The sequence below is a fragment of the Trichosurus vulpecula genome, chromosome 2, assembly GCF_011100635.1.
Source record: "Trichosurus vulpecula isolate mTriVul1 chromosome 2, mTriVul1.pri, whole genome shotgun sequence".
In the NCBI taxonomy this organism is placed as follows: Eukaryota; Metazoa; Chordata; class Mammalia; order Diprotodontia; family Phalangeridae; genus Trichosurus; species Trichosurus vulpecula.
In genome coordinates this window covers 398592622-398616102 of record NC_050574.1, presented here as the reverse complement: position 1 = coordinate 398616102, position 23481 = coordinate 398592622, and positions in this window count along the sequence as shown.

Here is a 23481-nt window from a genome sequence, read left to right as displayed (position 1 = left end):
GTAATGGAAATAAGAATGATAAAGCTACAGGAAATGTAGGGAAACATATGTAGGCTTAAGTGTCCCCTAATGCTTCCCCAAGTTTTCCTTTGACCCTGAAGAGACTTTCTGCTATGACATGCAGAGAGCCTACGTAACAAGATTATCCCCACATGTAGCATGGAGGTATCATTGTGTGCCTCAAAGGGAAGCAGAACACATATGTGTGTATACATACATAGCAACATAGCTACATACATACATACAAGACTGACTCTAATAATTGCCATAAGGGAATAAAAGGTATAAGGAAGAAGTTTGACCATTCTTCTCTCACCAAAGAGAAGAGTAGTGGGCTAGAATTTTATCTATCTGCTCTTTTGGTTAATTCTGCCTTTCAAGGCATTCTTCTCCTCGTTGGCTTTTTGGAGCTCTTTTGCCATTTGAGTTAGTCTGTTTTTTAAGGTGTTGTTTTCTTCAGGGTGTTTTTCAGTATTTTTTGGGGTCTCCTTTAGCAAGTCATTGACTTGTTTTTCATGGTTTTCTCGCATCCTTCTCATTTCTCTTCCCAATTTTTCCTCTACTTCTCTAACTTGCTTTTCCAAATCCTTTTTGAGCTCTTCCATGGCCTGAGACCAGTTCATGTTTTTCTTGGAAGCTTTTGGTGTAGGCCCTTGCACTTTGTTGACTTCTTTAGGCTACATATTTTGGTCTTCTTTGTCACCAAAGAAAGAATCCAAAGTCTGAGACTGAATCTGGGTGTGTTTTCTCTGCCTGGCCATATTCCCAACCAACTAACTAGACCCTTGAGTTTTTCAGTGGGGTATGACTGCTTGTAGACTAAAGAGTTCTATGTTCCACGTTTGGGGGGGATGCACCAGCTCTGCCACACCAGCACTGCTCCTTCCCCAAGAACCCCCTACCCGGACTGGGCTTAGATCTTCAGCAGGCTGTGCACTCCTGGTCTGATCCGCCACTTAATTCCTCCCACCAGGTAGGCCTGGGGCTGGAAGCAACTGCAGCTATAGCTGCCCCACCTCTGCTGCCCCGGAGGTGGTGGCCGAACCGTGAACTCCTTCCACTCCTGCAGCTTTTCCCACTAATCTTCTCCACTGTCTTTGGTGTTTGTGAGTTGAGAAGTCTGGTAACTGCCGCAGCTCACTGATTCAGAGCACTAGGGCCCGCTCCGCCTGGCTCCTGATCTGGTTGGTCTGAGTCGCTCACGCTGGGCTCTGCTCTGCTCCACTCCCAACTCCCAGCTCCCAGCTCCCAGCTCCGTGTGGGATAGACCTCACCCAGAGACCATCCAGGCTGTCCTGGGCTGGAGCCCTGCTTCCCTCTGCTGTTCTGTGGGTTCTGCAGTTCTAGAATTGGTTCAGAGCCATTTTTATAGGTTTTTGGAGGGACTCGGTGGGGAGCTTATGCTAGTCCCTGCTTTCCAGCTGCCATCTTGGCTCCGCCCCTGGAAGTCACAAATGTTGTTCCTATCTATCTGCTCTTAAATGTGATTAGTCTAGGGGATGTGGTTTTCAGGTTCTAACTAAACTTCTGATCACAGTTTCAAGTAACAGCAATCTTACTCGCAGCTACTGTGGCTGTGTAAGGCCACCAACAGCAGCACACAGGAGGGCTGCTAGCATAGATTCTTTGATCTGCTTTTCTAAGGAAAGCAACTTTAAAGAGTTCACAGTCTTGCTTTAATCAAATATACATATATCATTCAGTTAGTTCGAGGGGAAAAGTCAGCACCCTGAACTTCAGAGCAAATACAAACAGAAATTACAAGCAGAAATTATAAACAGAGCAAAATAACACAAATCTATGGACAGGCTTCTCTCTGTCTGACCATAGCATACACAGTTACCAGAGAGAGAAGCACCAACATTTGGGTTTTCAACAACTACCCAGAGTCTTGACAACAATGAGTGTGGCCCAAACAAAATGCTAACCTGAGAGTATATACACACTTCTTCAGGGTCAGAGTGTTTCACACATCTAGTGACATAACTAGCAAAAGAGTGTGGGCCTTCCTACAAATAAAGGCAAGACTCAGGCAAAGGGACTTGATTGTCTTAGTGCTGAGAAGCACTCCAAAACAAAAGACAACAAAAAGTCCCACTTTGCTTGCCATTACAGGAAAAGACCCAAGCTTTCTAGCCAAGGCTTTACCACCTTCATGTCAAATACCAGTTCCACATGTAATAGGTAACAAAGAAACTCATTTATCCAAGTTGATAGAAAAATAGAAATCAGAGAAAGTACATAAAAGAGAATTGTGCACATGTATGTATGCATTTGTGTGTGTATATATATACACATACATATATAATACACAGACATATGCACACATATATACATATATATATATGGATAGATAGACTGATAGATAGACAGATAGATGGATGCTGAGCTTAGTATCTATCTCCCCTATCCCTCAACTAAATGCAGCTGGTGGCAGTGATGACCCTACTGACACTTTTGGAATGACCTCTGTGGCAGTTTCCAGAGCTTCTATCTTCTATGACTGGGGCCAGGTAGAGGTGAAGCCCAGTCCTGTATTGGAAATGCAAACCACCTGCCAGGACCACAGGAACTAGTGCTGCCTAGACAATTCAGTCCTGGAGCAAAGCAAGCCCCTTGAGGGCGGGTACTATCTTCAGCTTTTTTGTATCCTCGGCTCTTAGCACAGTGCCTGGCACATAGTCGTTGCTTAAGAAATATTGATGGATCGATAGACTGACTGATTGATAGGATCTGGCCTTTTAGAGTCACATCAACTCATAAGCCATTTCTTTGTCCTCAGATGTTGTGATATAGGCTCCTGTCCCCAACAAAGCAGCCCCAGACATAAAATTCCTTCCTCTAGTCCTTTCATCACTTGGGAAAAGTGACAGTTTGAGGCTGAGCATTCCAAGAAGAAGCTCTTAACAAGTGTCATTCATTTTCTTTGCATAATACAGCATGTATTATGTCCACAGTGAGAACATTCTGTGTTAGAATATGAAGAGGATCAAGTATGAGAATGAGAGCCCCTAAAATCAGGAATGGAGCCTTAAGAGCAGAGATGAGAGATTTTTTTTTTCCTGTGGAGCATATTCCAAATGATACTCACAGATCTGTATTGAACTGATACCACCAAGAGTCTGTCTCATTGGTTAGTTATTAAGTGGTAGCCTGCTTTTCTGTAGACATGCAGAAATCAGAACAGTGAGCTAGAGGCAGACTATTATTGCTCATATAGAACTTTACTGCACCTTACCCACTATCTGAGTAATGCTGATGAGTAAATGTGGTTAGTCTGGGGGATGTGGTTTTCCTACACAGGCAGCTAGGAGGTGCAATGGATAAAAAACTGGACCGGAGTCAGAAAAACCTGAGTTCAAATATAGCCTCAGTCACTTACTAGCTGGGTGACCCCAAGCAAATCCTTTAATCTCTCCTGCCTTAGTTTACTTATCTATAAAATGGAGGTAAGAGGAGTGCCTACCTCCCAGGATTGTTGTGAGCATCAAATGAGATATTTATTGAGTGCTTAAATCACTATAGAAATGGTAGCCAGCAGCAGAAGCAACAGAAGCGGCAGCAGCAGAAGTACCAGCAGCATTGACAGCAGCTGTTACTGCTGCAGTTAGTAGTAGCTACTGCCACTAACAGTACCAGTAGCAGTAACATTAGTAGTAGTATTAACAGTAGCACTAGTAGTAGTAATACGTGTGTGTGTGTGTGTGTGTGTATAAAATTACTTCCTCAACATTTACTAGCAACGTAGCCATAGGACAGTTATAACTTATATGTAGCCCCTCCCATCTTTAAAATGAGAATAACAATATTACTGCTGTGTTCTTTAAAGTATTATTCCAAGAAAAACTTTATAAACCTTAAAGAAATACCAATACTATGTAAGCTTTTATCATCATCCATGGTTTTATCTCAATAAACATGGCTACCACTAATGCAGGTTTCAACCCTTTTGTACCTTAGTAGACAATCTTCATGAGTTGCTGTGACCAAAATTTCTCTTCATTCAAACTCCGGATCATGATCCTTTCACATCTATGTAAGCTGTTCCTCTGTCAATGTACACACACACACACACACATACACATACACAGAGTCTTTGGCATGTCCTGTATTTCAAACTATTTTAAATACACATGCATATGTATGTATGTATATATATATATATATATGTGTGTGTGTGTGTGTGTATATATGTATATATATATATATATATATATATATATATATATATATATATATCCCACACTTATACTTAAATGAAATGGTCTCCCACAAACCACAGGCCTCTCAACATCATCATGAAGCATTCATCTATTAATTTCACATTTATTAAGGTTTTGCTATATGCCAAACATTTATTAGATGTTGCAGATGCAAAGGAAAAAAAATCATCTCTGTGCACAAGGAACTTACATTCCACTGGTAGAAGCAACCAGTAAACAGATAAGTAAATTTTAGCAATACCTGAGGCCTTGAATAGAGCTTCTCTTAGGAAATTGTGTACATTCTTATGCAATCAATTATTCAACTTCATCTGAATATTTTATTTTCTTTTTAAACCAAATCTCTTTATCTTATCTTGACTGAAAGTGTAGTGACTACAAACAGGCCTGATCTCAGTACTGATCATCATAGAAGCTTTACCCAGCTCTTTTTTTCCAACCTGGGCCTGTTTGACCCCTTCTTAGGCAACCTGGTGCTCCCCCTCCCCGAGGGTTCACCGTATTGAAGCCAGACTTAGTGTAGACATCTAATCAGCTTAGCCCACTTGAGATCAGAGTTCCAGATTTTGCAATATCTACCAATCTTATCTTCCCTGGAAGTTGGGATTAAAAGCATGAGCCACCCTACCCAGCATTCTAACAAATTTTTTAGAAATTATAAGATACAAGATATTTTAAAGTCTAACATGGAATAGAAGCTCTGCGATCTAAAAAAAAAAAAAAGGAAGAAGTCACTGAAATGGAATGGCAGTTCCACCACAGCTGAATTTGATGATAAATTCTTAGGAGTAAATAACCACTCACTGTACAAAGCAATGTATGGGGATCATTGGCAAAACTGCTTTTACTGAGGCCATTTCTGGCTTCAAACACACAGTGTGAGATCTCAGTAAACAAACAACAATTCTGCAGACAAAGTCCATTGAATAGCCATGTATAGGGAATATGGCACACTAGCTACACCTAATGGGAAATAGGGTAACTGCTCTCATAACCCAAGAAAAATGGCTATAAAGAATTTCCTTCGGTCCTCAGCTTCCCTGAGTATCCTTCGTATTTTGGTTACATAAAATTAATCACATCCTTATGCCACCCACCTTCTCTGTTTTATCTATCAGGTCTGAAGTCAAATCTTGAATGTCCATTCAGTGTACTTTTATTCAGCGCATCTCATTCTGTTATTTAGCTTTTTCTTAGTAGTAATGTTACAAATGAGCTTACTAACTGAAAATTTGCATGTGTCCATTTTCCCCGCTCCTGATATAAATTATTTTAATAATAAATACTTGCTGGTTGGTCAATTGATATTTAATTTTCTACATAGTGATACATGTCTTTTTTTAATCAACCTCCTGTGGTAGCTAGCAGAATCTTCTACATTCAGCAGGTGCTCAATAAATACTATTAATTGGCTTTTGGACCTAGAAAGACATGATTATGTCTATAAGACACATCTATAAGAGAATGTCAAGATAGACACAAATTGCTTTTATTTTAGATGACTCTATTCAAAACTAAAGATTTTAGGCCCATTCACTTCAGAAAGATGAAGTCAGAGGATTGTACACAAAGAATATGAATTGGAATACAAAAAAAACATATTTTTCTTCAAGGAGAGTTGGGGTGGTACCTTCTACGACTTTCAGTTTTGGTCTAGACCTGTGATTTCATTGGTATAGAAAGTTCCTAAAGAAAAAACTTCCTTTAACGATGCAGATCAACAACTGTTCTGCCAATTACAGTCATAGGGTATTGCTTATGGGCACTGAGACATGAGTTGCACAGTCATAAAACTATTATATGTTGGAAGTAGAATTTGAACCCAAATTTTCCTTACTCCAAGGCCAATCTTCTATCTACAATATCACACTTCTTTTCCCCAGGAAAGGTTACTTTAAGTTATTCTACATTGCAAAAAATGTTCCAGCTAATAGGGGGAAAAAATCTCATCAAACTGGGAAATAGGGAAATTAAAAAGCAAAATGAAGTTAAAATGCCCCATAATGTAAATCTCTTCTTTCACAGGGAAGATTCATCATGTTGAATTTTGAAATCCTTTCTGAGTTTTAGATGTGATACTAAATTCTAGTAATTTTCACTAAAAGATAAGAGATTGATTGGTCAGCAAATTGTTTGAGCAAACTAATCTCATTCTTTCCTCTGGCTAATCTTTCTTAGCTTTTAAACAGGCTTGAGTTTTTACTACCTTAAAAAATTCATTTCACTTTACTGTTCTTTCTGTCTCTATCTGTTTTAACAACCCAGCTAGCAGCTTCTGTGGGGGCGTAAGATGCACCCAGGACGCTGCCGGGACCCAGGACGCTGGAAAAGCACAGGTTCTTTTTATCTGCTTAAACAAGGAAAATACGGTGAAGGGGTTGACCAGCTTACTTTAATCCAACATTCAGTTAGCATACAGACAACAATCATTTAGTTCAGGGGAAAACGCCAGCATTCAGTTAGCATTCAGTTAGTTCAGGGGAGCATACAGACAAGCATCAAGAGACAGACCAAATACAGATTCATTGACTTACTTCAGGGGAAAAAACCAGCACCCTGAGGTTCAAAACATTCATTTAGTTCGGGGGAAAAAACAAACCAGCACCCCGAACCTCAAAACCAAAACACAAACAAATTACAAATATCAACAGACAGACCCAATACAATTCATAGTTACCAACATCTGGGCTCGGCCCGAGAGCAAGGGCTGGCCCAGAGTCACGCTTGCTTGCCACTGCTCCCACACCAACCGGAAGAGGAAAGAGAGAGCTTCAAGCTGTCCTCTCCCCTCTCATAGAGTTTTTGACATCATCAAGCACCGCCTGAATGACCAGGGTTGGTTCTTGACTTGGCCCCTCCCCCTAGTGTAGACGTTAACACCTCCCCTCAGCCAGCCCCATGACTCATCACATAGGAAGTTTTCTGCTTCCTGACATGCTCTCTGGGCTTCCAGCCCAGGAAGAGCAAGCCACAGCATCCAGAGGCTCAATGAGGTAAGCTGAGTCATTCAAAGAAAACAAAGGCCATTCTGGTTACACTATCCTTTCTCTTTCCTTTGTTTATTGCTAAATTCCCAAGAACTCAGTTTTCTTCTCAGGAACAAAAGACTAGATTATCTCTGTTTCTTTCCTGTCTATGTAGTTCTTAGATATTATGATTGTCTTTAATGGCAGTGTGAAACTTTTTTGCATTTATTGAAACTGATACAGTGGATAAAGTACTGGGCTTGGATTAAGGAACACCCAAATTTGAATCCCACCTCAGAAACTTACTAGCAAGGTGATGCTAGGAAAATCACTACATTTCTCAGGCTCAGTTTCCTCATCTGTAAAAAGAAGATGATAATAATAGCATCCCTCACAGGATGCTAAAAATTCTCTCTCTCTCTCTCTCTCTCTCTCTCTCTCTCTCTCCCCAAAGATCTAACCAAATCCAAACCTATTTTCCAAGTTTGATTTCTCTCGCTTTTTTATTGTATTTTACACTGCCATCCCTGCCTTAGTATTCACAGGAACATAGAACGGAGAGCTGGAAGAGACCTTAGAAGTCATTAGTCAAACCCTTGCATTGACATTTCACAGATGAAGAAATTGAAGGCAAGAGAGGTTAAGTGAATTTCCCAAGGCCACATAGATAGTAAATATAAAGCTAGGAAACTCAGTGCTTTTGATATCCTACCCTGCTGGCCACCATTTAATGCGTTGGATTATTCTTTCTCTGTATCTTTTCTTGGCTCTATTTCATTTTCCACCCCATAACACTGGACATTTTTCAAATTGTATTCATTGACTCCTTGGCTCCTTACCCATGCAAATCAGTGCACTCTTCCTCATAGAACTCATGTAGACATATGGTTTCATTAAGCATCTCTATGCTGATGACTTCCAAATCTACAATCCAGCCCTGATCTCTCACCCTCTCTTTAATCACTTGCCTCTAGCTAGTTAGGAGGACATTTTCATAATCCATTATGTCCCACTGACCACTATATCTCAAAACTTAAATTGATAATCCATCACCAGAATCATAGATTTAGAGCTTAAAAAAAATAGTGAGGCCTCAGACACTTACTAACTATATGACTCTGGACAGGTCATTTAATCTCTGTTTGCCTTAATCCACTGGAGAAGGAAATGGCAAACTCCAGTATTGGTGTGCTATGGTCCACAAGGTCACAAAGAGTCAGACATGACTGAACAATAACAATATGCCAGTCATTGTGCTAAGTGGTAGAGATTCAAATTCAATTAAAAATAAAAAGAAGGAAGGAAGCCAAGGAAGTCCTTCAAGGGAGTCAAATTCTGATGGGGGAAGACAACATACAAAAGGGAGCTGAAAGGGGTAGGAGAGATGAAGAATGGAAGATATCCTCTAAGGACATGACAGCAAAATCCAGAGAATCAGACATAAAGCTGAGAAGGGAATGAAAGATGGCTGGCCTAAACCTCTCCCCAAAAAGAAGCCCTGGGGTCACCAAGGGAGAAAAGGGCTGGGGAGGCAGACGGCTGTTTCAACATAATGAAGAAGTTGAGGTATGGTAGCAAAATCCAGAGTCAGAAGCAGAACTGAAAGAGGAAGGAGCAATTGAGGTAACCAACTCTACCCACCTCCCCTTATTTTACACATGGGGAAACAGAAACACATGAGAACTGAGACAAAGGAATTATGCAAATTACCCAGGGTCACATAATTAGTAAGAATCTAAGACAGGATTTGATTCCAAATCCAAAGCCCTATCCATTACAGTAATCTTTCTCATCTACAGTGGGACTTCTAATGTCTGTGTTCAGATGATAATGAAAATGATGGCACTAAGTATAGTATGAAATCAAAAAAAGGAGGGGGGAAGATACCAGGTGAACAGTGTTCCCAAGTATGTTCTAACCTATTTGAGGTCATAAGGCTTCTTCCTTCCAGCTTATTTTTTAGCTAAAAGATTAAAGGCATCAGTTAACTATAGCCTTACGATAAGCCAATAGAGATTTTTCCTTACTTAACGCAAGCCTTTCCAGGATGACAATGTCTTACTGTGGATGGTAAGAGAAGAAATGGCAAGAGTGGAATTCTCAAATGAAAGAACCAGAGAATAACAAAAAGATGCTATTTGGGTGAATGATTCAGACCGATGGGAAGTAAGACAGCCTTTGAGAGGTAGGTAAAAACTAGTGGGAACTGTGCTCACTCCATTGGAAATGTTTAATAGAATGTCCCCTGACTGGCGAGAGCTTTCTTGGCACAGAGCCCAAAGGAAGACTGCACAGGTAAGGTGGATAGTCCATCCACAGCAAAACTCCCAGAGGAGACTAATTGCACAAAGCTAGAAAGGAACAAAAGCCTAAATAACAAAACACATGAAGTCAGTGTCTCAGTCTTGAAATGGATGATGGCATCAGTACAGAGAAAAAAGATATTTTCTTCCCTCATCTCTGTCAAAGGAGAAAACTCAGTAAAACTCTGCATAGAGAAGCTTTATAATGCAATAGACAGCTCATAGAGTAGCATGTCACATTTAGGTAAACAAAGGACAGAGTCTATTTCTCCAGGGACCAGTGAGGCTGGAAAAGAGAATTCAGCTAAAATATAGCTAGAAGGAAAAGGAGTAACATCAAATTCAATGGTGAGGGGCTATCAACCTTCAGATTTGAAAGGGGTAATGCTAATATGGAGAGCCTGCAATGAACAAAAAAAAAAATAAACCAAGGCATTCTCATATTATTGACTTAGATTTGGGAGAATTGGTCTTAGGTACTTAATAGTTATATGACCATGAACAAATTACTTCATTTTTCACAGCCTCACTTTACTCACCTATAAAGTGGAAAAACAAATTTGACTTCAGAGGTATCACTGAAAATTCTAGGGATGAAACTTATTACCAGAATATGATTTTGGATGATGGGTATGCCTTATTCAAAAAGAAACAATGAGTAAAATAGAGTTTAGGGAGTGTTAGCATTCTATGTTAAGAAGATCCATTCATATTAGGAAATCCATGAACTAGAGGACAGAAGAACAGTGGAGAACATTTGGATGGATACAAATGAAGGGAGAAATAGAAGAAATTTTGTAATTAAACTATAGGCCACCAGAAAGGGGAAGAGGGAAGCCTAGCATGTAGGCATAATATAATAGTGATGAAGGACTCCAATTATCTAGACATCTATAGGAACTCTGCCAAAAGAATGTAGATATTAATTTCTTGGCTTACCTGAGTGATAATTTCAATATTCAAAAGATGTAAAACCAATAACAAGAAATTAGATTCTGTATCTAGTTCTCATGAATAGTGAAGAACTTTTTGCTGAGATAGAAATGATGGTGGGGCCTGGGGAGTGATCACTATCTGTTAGAGTCCTTGGTAGAGTAGAGGAAAACTGGTGATAGTCTAACATGCATCCTAGATTTGGGGAAAGTGTATTTGAAAGAGCTCAGAAGAAGAGTAGAATTCCATGGATTAAAATTCTGCAGGTAAAGTCAGCCCAGGAATAATGTGGAACTATCAAAAGTGGAATTGTACAGATGTAAATGGAAACAATTCCAAGGAGGAAAATGGGGGGGGGGCACTGTCCGAAGAGATAGATTTGGATGTACAAAGAACTGGACAACCAACTTAAGTTTTTAAAAGAAGTGTGCAGAAAATGGAATATAGAAGAGATTTCATATAAAAGTGTGGCATGATCCTATAAAATTAATGTCAAGAGTGCTGAAGCTCGTGAGCTAAAGCTAGCAAGTACAACAAAAAAGTTTTGTTTTCCTATATTGGAGAAAAGAGGAAGATCAACAAATGGCCAGGTAGAGGAGGTGATGATAACAGAAGGCAGAGGTAAGACAAAGATGGTCAAATGTTATTTTGCTTCTGTGTTCTTTGCCAAGGATGGTGGGCTTTGCACTGGGAAAGACAGAACAAAAATGGCTAACAGGAAGTCGATAAACAAGATAGGTAAGGAGATCATATGACAGTACTTAGCTGCCCTTGCTGAATTCAAACCATCTCAATCATATGGATTACATCCTTAAGTACTCAATGAACTGGTGGACATGATTGCTGAGCAACTGTGACTGTCATGTCACGGTTACTACATTTCAGATAAAATAAAATGACTAGTCTTGGTCCCAAAGGTCCATGGATGAGGATCATTTCCCTCCCTTCAGCATATGTTAGGGGCAACTAGGTGGCAAAGTGGATAAAGTGCTGGGCCTGGACTCAGGAAGACTCATTTTCATGAGTTCAAATCTCAGACACTTACTAGCTGTACGACCCTGGGAAAGTCATTTAATCTTGTTTGCTTCTAGAAAGGCTTCTCTAGAGATATGGCAAATGGCAAACCACTACAATATCTCTGCCAAGAAAACTCGACGTGGAGTCACAAAGAGTTGGACAAGACTGAAAAATGACTGAACAAAAAACCTGGACTTACATGAACTGATGCTGAGTGAAGTGAGCAGAACCAGGAGAGCACTGCACACAGTAACAGCAACATTGTACAATGACTTCTCAGTAATACTATGATCCAAGACAATTGCAAAAGAATTGTAATGGAAAAGAATATATGCCATCTTGGAGTGGAGGGCAGAAATGGGGAGAAAATTCGTAATTAAAAGTGACTGAGATTAGTCACCATGTACAAGACTTTTTCTGCCTGGCCTCAGAGACCCCAGTCAGCAATTGAAGACAGAAGCAGAGTTAGGGTTGATATCAGATCAAACTTCTCTTATAAAAAATTAATATTTTATTCCCCTCCCCAGTTACATGCAAAAACAATTTTAATTTTTTTCAAATTTTGAGTTCCAAATTCCACCCTCCACCATTGAGGGGGCCAGCAGTTTGACATAGGTTATCCATGCAGAACACATTTCTGTATAAGTCATTCTGTCAATAAAGAAATAAACTACCAATAAAGTGAAAAAAAAAAAAGAATCTTGTTGGAAAATGCTAACCACATCCAGACAAAGAACTATGGAGTCCAAATGCAGAGCAAAGTATATTATTTTCACTTTGGTTTTTGTTTTGTTTTGTTTTCTTTCTCGTGGTTTTTGCCTTTCATTCTAATTCTTCTTTCACAACATGACTAATGTGGAGATACATTTTAACATGACTGTACATGTAAAACCTATATCAGATTGCTCGCTGTCTTGGGGAGAGGTGAGGGAATGGAGGGATGGAGAAAAATTTGGAACTCAAAATCTTACAAAAATGAATGTTGGGCATCTTTACATGTAATTGAAAAAAATTCATTAAGAGAAAAAAGAAAAACAACTGAATGACAAGGTATGCTGGAGTATGTAGGGGAGGGAAAATTATAGGTATTCATAAAATGTTGCATATCCTGTCAGTTGTAGTCATTATGCTGATTTCTTTTTTTTTTTTACTTTGCTACATTGGACTAGGTCTACAGAAAATGGGGTAGAAACATTGCTTATGGTGTAAAAACAAAAAAGTCAATAAAACATTATTTAAAGAAGATATATCTCTGTGAGCACCTTCTTTGTAGTAAAATAGACACATAGTTATTGAATTTTACTTTAGGGGGCCTTTGAGGATAGTTGATCATTCAGCCAGCATTTATTGAATTCTTACCACTTGCCTACTAAGGGAGGCTGCTCTTTGATAGGTGCTAGAACAGTGGATTTAAGAGCTGAGAGGCAGAGTGATTTGGCCCAACGAAGTGCAGAAAGGGGGTAGACTGTCATGGGAGCTATTTATCACAGGAACAAAGCTTCCTAGTTAACAGTACAATTTATGGCTCATGTGTATTTTGGCCAGTCCAGAACATTTCCCCTAGAGATTGGCATTTGACTTGGCCCTTTTCTGTAGGCCATGTGTTCTGGCCCTTGATAAAGGACATGAATGGTGTAGCAACCATTTACTGGTCCCTCTGACAAGGCATTACATCAAAGAGGATTGGCTACCGAACATCACAGGGGATAGACTCTTGAAAAAAAGCCTTTAAACTCACAGTGTACTCTAAAGGATCTAGGAGAGAGGCTCGATCTCCCACTTTTGGCACAGCTGCCTTGAGAACATTCTACGTTTTCTCTCCCTTGGACTTGGCAAACAAGGGGAAAGGATTTCATTCCCTCCTAAACTCATACCCCCTGACCAGCAACAATGGCTGATCACAATACAAACACATTTCAATGAGAATATATGGTTGTCTAGGTGAGCCTGAAGCCCTAGCTACATTTTTCTTTTTTTTTCCCTAAGCATAGTTCTGCAATCTGAAATCCTACCTGCTGCAAGACGCCTTTTCTGGTTTCTCATCCACCTTCATCCCTATCCCCACCACAAACTGATTGTGCCCTCCTCCTCGAATTATTTCCCATTTATATCATACATATTTTCTGTGTACATAGTTGTTAGTATGTTTGTAGATAGAGTGTGAGCTGCCTTTCCTTGTATCCCTAGTGCTTAGCATAGTGTCTGGCTCATAGTAGGTACTTAATGAATGCTTATTCGCTGACTGAGAGATGGACACTTCCAGGTTGTAAAACTGTAGGAAGAATCTCTGAGGAGAATTTGGAGGAAAACTGATTAATACTAACCTCCCTCTCCCACTGACTGTAATGGCAATTAAAGTGGGACCTTTTTTTTACTCTTTTAGAATGCTAAAGGAATTAAGTGCCTTTGACCAAGTCTTGCTAGGTGCAAAGCCCCAGACCCACACTCTTTTGCTGATTAGGTGTGGAGCCTTCAGGCCCTAAGAGGGATAGCATTTTGTTTGGGGTTCTCACTCACTGGAAGAGTGTTGTGTGATTAGACCAGACAAGACTCAGGGTAGCCATTGTTAAGAGCTCCCTGGCTTTGGGAAACCCAGATGTTGGTGCTTCTCTGGTAACTGTGCATATTGTGATTTGGTTAGGCAGAAATGTTGATCTGTTTATATTGTCTCTGTTTGTAATTTGTTTTTATTTGCTCTGAAGTTCAGGGTGCTGGCTTTTCCGCCTGAACTAAGTGAATGATATATGTATATTTGATTAAAGTGAGATTGTTAACCCCTTAAGGTTGCTTTCCTTAGAAAAGCGGATCAAAGAACCTGTGCTAGCAGCCCTCCTTTGTGCTCTTGATATTGGTCTTTCACTCACACAATAGCTGCTAGCAGCATTGTCGTTACACTGACCCACCTTGTAAAAGGACTGCATGGTAAGCCTCCCAAGGCCACATGTCAGAAAGTGGTCAGAGAACATGGCAGGTCTATTGGAAGCATCCCAGGTTACTCTTCGTTCCATATAAAATCCAGCTCACAAATTATTTTTGGTTATTTAACATGAATTCTGAACAGAAATAGGCTTCGTTCCCACGTTTGCCTTTAGTCTGTGTGTCCATCATCATCTTAAATATGTATCTCTTTCAATTCCCTTTGAATTCTGCCTCACGTTTAATCTCATTTTTCACCAGGTGACAATTACCTTCCTGACTGCTCCTTTCCATCAGTTACACTGAATTTTATCTTTTCCATTTAGTGAGAATATTGAAACATTAAATGTCTCCCCATTCCCTTTTCTCCTGCAACATTGATTCCAAGTTCATTCTTCTAGAGTCTGACAGGCTTTGGGCTTCTTGAGTTTTATCTCCTGCCTGAGGTCACTAAAGAATGTATTTCTAAAGAAGCACTCTGGCTCTTTTCACTGGATTATAAGAAAGTATTTTGTTAACCAGAAAGCTCCTATAGCAAATAAGATTACTGAGTTTCTTAATTATTGGTTCTCTTTTCTTAACAGCACTCTGACTTTGGGGACTTGGAGGAGTTGGGAAATATTGCATTCAAATAAGTTTCTTAATTCCATGGTTTTGGTCATTAAAGCCATTTTTAAAATTGAATTCTCCAGTAAAATATAAACTCCTTGAGGGCAGGGTTTGAGAAAAATGCCATTAGATTTGGCAGTTAAGAGATCATTGATAACTTTGGAGAGATCAGTTTCATCTGAGTGATGGAAGAATTAAGGAGAGGGTGGGGAGAGGCGAGGGAAAAGGAGGAGAGAAGAGGAGAGAAGCTGTAGTCTAGATAACTTTTTCGAGAAGTTTAGTGAGAAAGGAAGGAGATATGAGATATTGATTTGACAGGTGAAGTCTTTTTAAGAATATGAAAGACACGGGGAATGTTCGAAAGCAGTAGGGACTTCTCAGGTCTTGAATTTGGATAATTAATGAGAGGGGCAATCAGTTGGCACAATGGGCCTGAAGTCAGGAAAACTTGTCTTCATGAGTTCAAATTCTGGCCTCAGACACTTACTAGCTGTGTGACCCTGGTCAAGTCACTTCACCCTGTTGCCGCAGTTTCCTCATCTGTAAAATGAGCTGAAAAAGGACAGTGCAAACCACTCCGGTATCTTTGCCAAGAAAACCCCAAATGCAGTCATGAAGAATCAGACATGACTGAAAAATGACTGCACAACAATTAACGAGGGATACCTGGCACTCTGGTGTAATGGAAATTGTAATAAATATATATATTATATATAATATACTAGAAAATATGGAAAATATATTATTTGTATATATAATGTATATATAAAATATATGGATGGATATGTATAAATATATTATATATTAATATAAAATATATGAAAATATAATATATATTATATAATATAAAATATAATAAAAATACATCATCACAAAATCAAATTAACAAAGAAAATTAGATTTCATGAAATGGAAGACTTTCAAATTGAACAGTGAATCAATATATTTCAAAAAAAAGCAGAAATAATATACTATTGCCCATGATTTTTTCCCTTATATTCAGTGGTTAGACTCAAGGGACACACTTGAGATACAATTCTGAATTGAGAAAGGTCCAGGTAATTCACCAATGCTAACCTTGGAGAAGAACTAAGTCCAAATTATTCTTGGGCCCTCTGTGACACTGGTATTTTCTCAGGGTCTGGGTACATAAAATCTGTGGTAGGATAGAGAAGGCTCTGTATCAGAGGACCTGGTTTCAAATCTTCCTTCTACCACTGAGTACATATGTGACCTTAGGAAAGTTATTTAATTTGTCTAGGTCATTCTCACTTGTAAAATGAGAGAATTTGATTAGATGTATTCTAAGGTCTCTGACAGCTCTAAATCTACTCTCATATGGTCTTTCCATATTAGCTATGGTCCTCAGTACAGGTTTTCCTGTGCCTCTTCACGTCGTCCTTTGCTGACTGCACTAACCTGACACATAGTAGGAGCTTTAAAAATGCTTATTGACTGACTGACTAATAAATCATAATCTTAGAAATAGAGGAGACTTTTAATGATCACCTAGTCTAACATCTCACCCTGTAAAGGAATGCTGTATATATGTACTTAATAGTAGGTACTTAATAAATGTTTATTTGATTAAATCATATGGTTAGAGCCAAGACTAAGACCCAGGTTCCTGATTGATAGCCCAATTTTCTTTCCACTATATACCACAGTTTCTCACTAAAAAGTGCTGTTTGCATTTTACAAAATTTTCAAGGCAGCCCCTTTTGGAAAAATTAATAATTTTTCTAGTTTTGTAGAGATTATTTCAAAAGTGAGGGTTCCTCCCAGTGAATCAATGAGCTATAATTCTATACTTCATGCCATAGTTTTTTTTCCAAAATAATTTTGTTATCCATTATCTTCTCACCTAAAACATTAAAAGATTTATTTAAGGTCCCACTGTCAGTAAGTGTCAGAGGCTAGGATTTGAACTCATCTATTCTGTCTCTAGACCTAGCATCCTATCCATTATTCCATGGCTGCACCTAATCAGAATTGTTAAAATAATAATTAATAATAATAATTCTTGTTCCCTAAGTCATCATTCTAGCTTTGAGGACTGCATTTGTAACATCACACATCATCTATAAAGGTTCTTGCTGCATAGTGCACAAGAGTAATCTAGCTTTAGGTTCCTTTGGGTTGATTTGACTATAAAGTATGCCTGACATCCTGACACTTTACAGGAAACATCCTTGCCCTGCCCAGACTTTTAACTTGTGGAAGGAGACGTGATAGCCAGCAACCCAGCTGCTGCTTCTGCCCTCATTAATTCTACATCATCCTGAACAGCAGTTTTAGATTGAAAAGATGTGGGTTGTTCACAACTCTGCCTCTCTTGGAGCCACAACAGTAAGGCTCATTTCCATTAACCTGGACCATTGGAACTGATGGAGTGGTGGGAGGGGTAGGGGAAAATTGGAGTAATTCTTTGAACCTAGGCAGACTGCGTGGGCAATGACTCAGAGAGACAGCTGGGTGGGGGAAGGAGAAGGAGGAAGTGTGTGACGTTTAAGAGGTTCAAGAGACATAATTTCTTGGTAATTAATCATTTTTATTAATAATGCTACGTTTTAATAAAAGAAGTCAATGGCACTCTCAAATGCCAAAGATCCTCATAGTGGCAGGCTCAAGGATTATATGCCCTTGGAAAATTGTGTGTTCCAGAGTGTGGTAATCAACTCTGATTGGTTAACGAGTAATGTGAGAGAATAAATATTACGAGGAGGAGCTGGACCTATTCTAATGAACTTTGATTATGTCATTTACTTCTAAATTGTCCAGCCTTGAGCAATCTAATCAAAGAATTTATCCCTACCCTAACCAGAGAAGAACACAATGGGCTTCCCCACCTTAGATTAAATTCTTTGTAAGGTTGGGGCAGGGGGAGGTCTGACCTAGATTGAAGAGGAAGTTAATTCAACTTTCAGAAACTGATTTTTTTTTAAATAAGACCTTTAGAAAAGGGAGGAGGAGACTCTGGATCTCCTCAAATCATTGGTTATTAATAATCATTGTTAATAATCATTTCTCTCAGAAGGCAGAGTTCACATACATATAATCAGCTCATAATAACAATTGCTAACATGTATATAGTTATATAGTATATATATATATGTATATATATATATATATAGTACAGTATAGTATAGTCCATATATAGTATATATTATCTTACTGGGTCCTCACAACAACCCTGGGAGGCAGGTGCTATAATTATCTCTATTTTACAGATGAGTAAACTAAGGTAAACAGAAGTTATGGTATTTCACCACATAATTGTCACAGATTTTATGACAAAATTTTTTGCAAAACAATGGGGTGTGACCATTATGTGAAGCTTTAAAAAATGTGTGCCAGTATTACTTAAAAAAATCATTTCTCACTAAACTGTCTTTGGTGCAAGATTGGGATGCACAGAATACTCGTGAATATACGTTAAATTTGAATACTGACAAAATGCATATGCACTGAGAATTCTAAGCTCGGGGCTCATGATAATGAGAGATAAATGCGTATCCATATGCCACAGGTGAATATATTGCTCCTCTGTTTACCTTTTAAATGGAATAATGAAAAGACTCATACCATGCGAAGACTGAAAGATTCTAAACCAATTTTTGGACTAAAAAAAGAAACAGGATATGATGATTATGCGGTGGTGACAATTATGCAATGAAATATGGTAAATGACTTGCTCTAAGTCACACAGCTAGTAAATGTTGGAGGCTTGGATTCAGGTCTTCTTGATTCCCCACTGGGTGCTCTCTCCACAGCCCTAGCTGCCATAGAACTTCCTACTGTCAGCAAGATAATGCCCCTCTCTTCTCTTCATGTGCTTACCTCCATCTCCTTTGTTGCTTCTTTCCCCCTTTATGGATGTTCTCTGATAGAACCTGAAGAAAAATATAAGGAGGAGGGGAGATTGAATTGCTTCTGTCTCTTCCCTTTTTCCCAAATGACTCTGGGGTCCATACTACCCCAGAGCAATCCCTAAAAGGGGGGGAAATGTGCATGGGGTTGTCAGGTTAGAGAGGGCACATAGAGAAATGACCTTTTATTTTCTTCAACAAATTGGGGGTGAGGAAGAGGGTGTTTGAAAAGCAGGCAATTACTTAGATTTCTCTTAGGAAACTTCTTAATCAGAAAGCACTTTTGGGAGGGTGTCCTGTCCAAATTACTTGGACCTGGTTCAAATGTAACTCCACTCAGAGAAGAGTGCCTGAAGCATTTCGGTGCCCATCTCCTCTGCCCTCCACTATCTCACCTCCTCCTTCCGCTGTGATTTAAGAAGAGAAATAGTTTGGGGGAGAGCCACTTTAGTTCTCATTGTTACTTGCCCTATCGCTGGAGAAGCTCAATTGGGCATTTGACACAATGATTTACAATTTAACTTTTTTATTGGGGCAGGAAAGGCAGTTGAAGGAAAATGAGAATTGCGCCTTTTTAAAATTAGGGCCCTGCAGGGCTGAGTAAGTTGTTGGAGTTCAAGACTTTACATTTTTATTAAACCAGTCCCAGGGCCTTGGGGAATTTCATACCGAGACTTTCAAAGAAAAATCTTTAATCTTCTGAGACCTACCCCAGCAACTACAGTCAGGCAATGAATGCTTCCTAATGTAAAAGGACTGTGTATCACTGTGGTCTTGGCAATCTGCCAATAAGTACAAGCTAGACACCTGGCACGTATTGTACCATCAAGCAATAAATATGTCTTTACCTGCGCATCTATGATAAGGGAAGAAATGACAATTGGAAGCCTTCAGATTGAACGAGACTAATTTTTTGTGTTTAGTGGGATCATAGGTCTAAAGCTGGAAGGGGCCTCATAGGAGACCCAGCGCAATCTTCATTGCATCCATGAAGGATTCTTCACATAATCCAAGTCTTCCTGAAGAGTTAAATATAAACCAAGTTGTTGTTTTTAATCTATTTGTATTTTAAATGTGCCAAGATAACTTGCTTTTTAAGGGAATCTTTAAGTCATTCAGGGTCACAACCTTGGGGTCAAAGCCTTATACTATAAAAAATAGGTTTATGTGTTGAAGTCCCCAAGTCATACCTGTCTGACCCTCTCATTTGCCTTCCATCATAACCAGTTAGTCGTGTTTTGCCACAACATTTCTGACAAGTCCCCTTCTCTCCATTCATATAGTTATTTCTTTCATTCAAGCCCTTGGCCCTTCTTGCCTATAATTTTATAACAGCCTCCTAATTGATTTCCCTGACTCCAGTCTCTCCTATCTACCTTCCCCTTCCCTCTTCCTCTTTTATCTTCCCTTATTTTCTTCCCATTTTCCCTCCCTCCTTTGCACCTCTGTGTGTCTCTGTCTCTGTCTCTCTCTTTCTCTCTGTCTCTGTCTGTCTCTCCACCTCTGTCTGTCTGTCTCTCTCTGTCTCTATCTCTCTCTCTGTCTCTCTATGTGTGTGTGTGTCTCTCTTCGATCCTCCACAAAGTTTTCAAAATAATCTTGCTTAGGCACAGAATCATAAATTTAGAGTGAGATGCAACTTCAGAGGATATCTAGTCCAATCTCCTCATTTTACAGACAAGGAAACTGAGGCCCAGATTGGTGAACATATTTGTCCGAGGTCACAGAGATGACAGAGCCAGAATTTGAATGTTGATCCTCTGTCTCTAAATCTATGGTTTTTCCCACTGCACTGTACTATTTGTTTGACGTTGCTATTCTTAGAAACCGTCAGTGTCTCCCCATTGTTTCTGAAGTAAAATACAAAGTTCTTACTTTGCATTTAAAAACCTTCCATCATCAGACTCCAACCTACTTTTCCAGCATTATTTCACATTAGGCTATGTTACAGTCAAACTGTACTAACATCTATATACTCCGTATTCCATCTCAGGCTTCTATAGTTATGAATAAGATGTGACTGGAATATCTCTTCTGCTCTGCCTCTCTGAATTAATAATATTTTCCTTCAAGGTTCAGTTAAGGTGCTACCTGAGCTTCAATCTCTCCTGTCTCCCCTCTCTTCCCTCTTTCTCTCTTCTCTTTTCTTCTCCTCCTCCTCCTCCTCCTTCCTTCTCCTCTTTCTCCTTCTCCTTCTCCTCCCTCTCCTTCTCCTTCTTCTCCTTTCTCCTTCTCCTTCTCCTTCTGCTTCTCTCTGTCTCTATCTCTCTGTCTATGTTTGTCTCTATCTCCTTCTGTCTCTGTGTGACTCTCTCTCTCTCTCTCTCTCTCTCTCTCTCTCTCTCTCTCTCTCTCTCTCTCTCTCTCCCCTCTATTTTATCTTTTCCTCTATTTATGTGTATGTATACATGTGACACGTTCCTATTAGAAGGTAAGCTTCTTGAAGGCAAAAATTGTTTTATGTTTATTTTTGTATCCCTAGTATCAAACACAGGTTGTTGCTGGTTTTTTTTTTAATCACAATCAGGTGCTTAATAAATGTTGATTGAATAGAATTCAGTCCCAAGAAGAATTCTTTGCACAAATCCAGACAAAAAGGTGAGCCCTTTTATGAATCTTGATTTTCATATATTGGGTTGACTAAAAGAAAAATACAACTATGCTACCGTCCTAGTCCTTACAGAAATCCCAACAGCACTGAATAACTTTGGAATTCTACCCCTTCAGACCTTGATGGAGCACAGGAAATTGTACACCACCAGACGATATTTTTCTGTGTATAAAAATGTAAATAGCAGTTTCCGAGCTGCTGAAGAGACACACGTGGGGACTTCACGCTCTGCTGAGCTGTCAAGCTCAAGGCCAGTGTTAACAATATCAAATTCACTGAACAGCAACAATCCTGTTGGCAGCATGGGCCTGCTCCTTGCTAGAAGATGGAAAAATCCTGAGAAACTAGGGAGTGAGTTTTGAGGGAAAGGTGGATGAGAGAGAGAGGGTGGTTGCCAGTTCTCGGTGACCCGAAAAAATGTTTTTGTGTGTTTTTGCTAAGCATACTGATGTTTGCAGAAAATGGGAAAGCTTTCCTGTGAAAAGCAATTGAAGACGTGGTTTCTGAATGATCTCCAACTCACATTTCTCCACTCTGGCAGCTGAAGGGAGCTGAGCTCGGGCGGCATTCCCAGAGGTGGTGATTGCCTTTAGGCAGCTCAGTCAACCGCAGGAACCTTGTGACACTCCTCCACCCGCCTCTCACAGTCTTGAGACTGAATGATAAAACTCAAGGTGACCAGAGCTATGCAAGATAATGGAAATGATAGCTCTACCCTTTTCTCCATGGGCTTTGACACTATCTCTTATAGGCTACAGAGAATGAGAAAGAAAAGGATGGAGGAAGGAGGCAGCCAAAAGGAATTTAGCTAAGGTCTAGGGAAGAAAGGGAAACCAAGAAGGGGAAAAAAGTAATCCAAATGAAAGAAGCACATCATAACATGGAAAAAAAGAGAAATTGGAGGACAAGAACACAATGAGATTTTTTTTTTCTTATCTGCATGCATGTGTAACATTGTAGCAGGAGTTCTCACAACATGAAGTCTTTGAATTCATTTTGGGGAGTGGCTTAGTTCTCTAGCTCATAGCCCCCATTCAAAGAATCTGGGGAAATTACTATCTGATTCCATCCACATTGCTCACACGCACTAAATCCCATGTAGATCCAAGAAGGAAATTTTTATTGAATGTTTGAAGGAAACAAAAGCAACTTGCAATGTATCTCTTGAAAAATAGACACCCTCCAATGAGCGGTCTTCTCCCAAAGGTCTGTGTTCCATTTAATCACACTTGTCTGACTTCCATTCAAGACTAGTTAGGGCTCTCAGCAGTCAGGGAATCTTGCTGCAGCTCTGGACAGCTCCCAGCAGATGGTAGAAGGCATCAGTCTCCATCAGGGCTCCTCATACATTTCTGGGATTCACAAAAAATACCTCTGAGGCAATTGGGTCTATTTTTCAAATTGTTTTGGATCATATGGATCTAGGAAATTATATGTTCTCCTGACTCTCCAGCATTTATTCCCTTAAGGAAGGAATAGCAAAGAGATAGGTACCATCCCCTAAGTGACTATGTTTGGTTTGTTATTTTGGTTTTTATTTGTTGTTCATCTTTTGTTAGCAATTGAATATGACCATGATGGGGGAGTGTCCTGAACAGCAGGTCCACACAAATGATACAGAGATGCTGAAAAATTTCCTAAAACTTAGAGTTGCCTAAAAGTAGAATGGACTATCTCTGGAGGTAGTGAGTCCCCCATCACTGAAGGTTTTGAAGCAGAAGCTGAATTTGACAGCGATATGGAAAAGAAGATTCCTGCTTATGTAAAACACTTTGCAAAGATCAAAGAGCTGTATAAAGGCTAGCAATTGTCATTCTGTGGTGCTAGATCTCAGAGTATAGGATGTGATGAGGTCTAGCATGTGAGAAAGCGCAATTAAATGGCCTGAGACCTAGAAATTTTAAAAGTCATTCTGAAAAATAGCTCATGGGAGTAGAGTAGGCCCAGAACAAGCAAAATTGAGAAATAGGTCATTCTTTCCCACTTCCCCTGCCTCCAGACTCCCAGCTTGGGTTGCATCTCTGCTCATTTCTA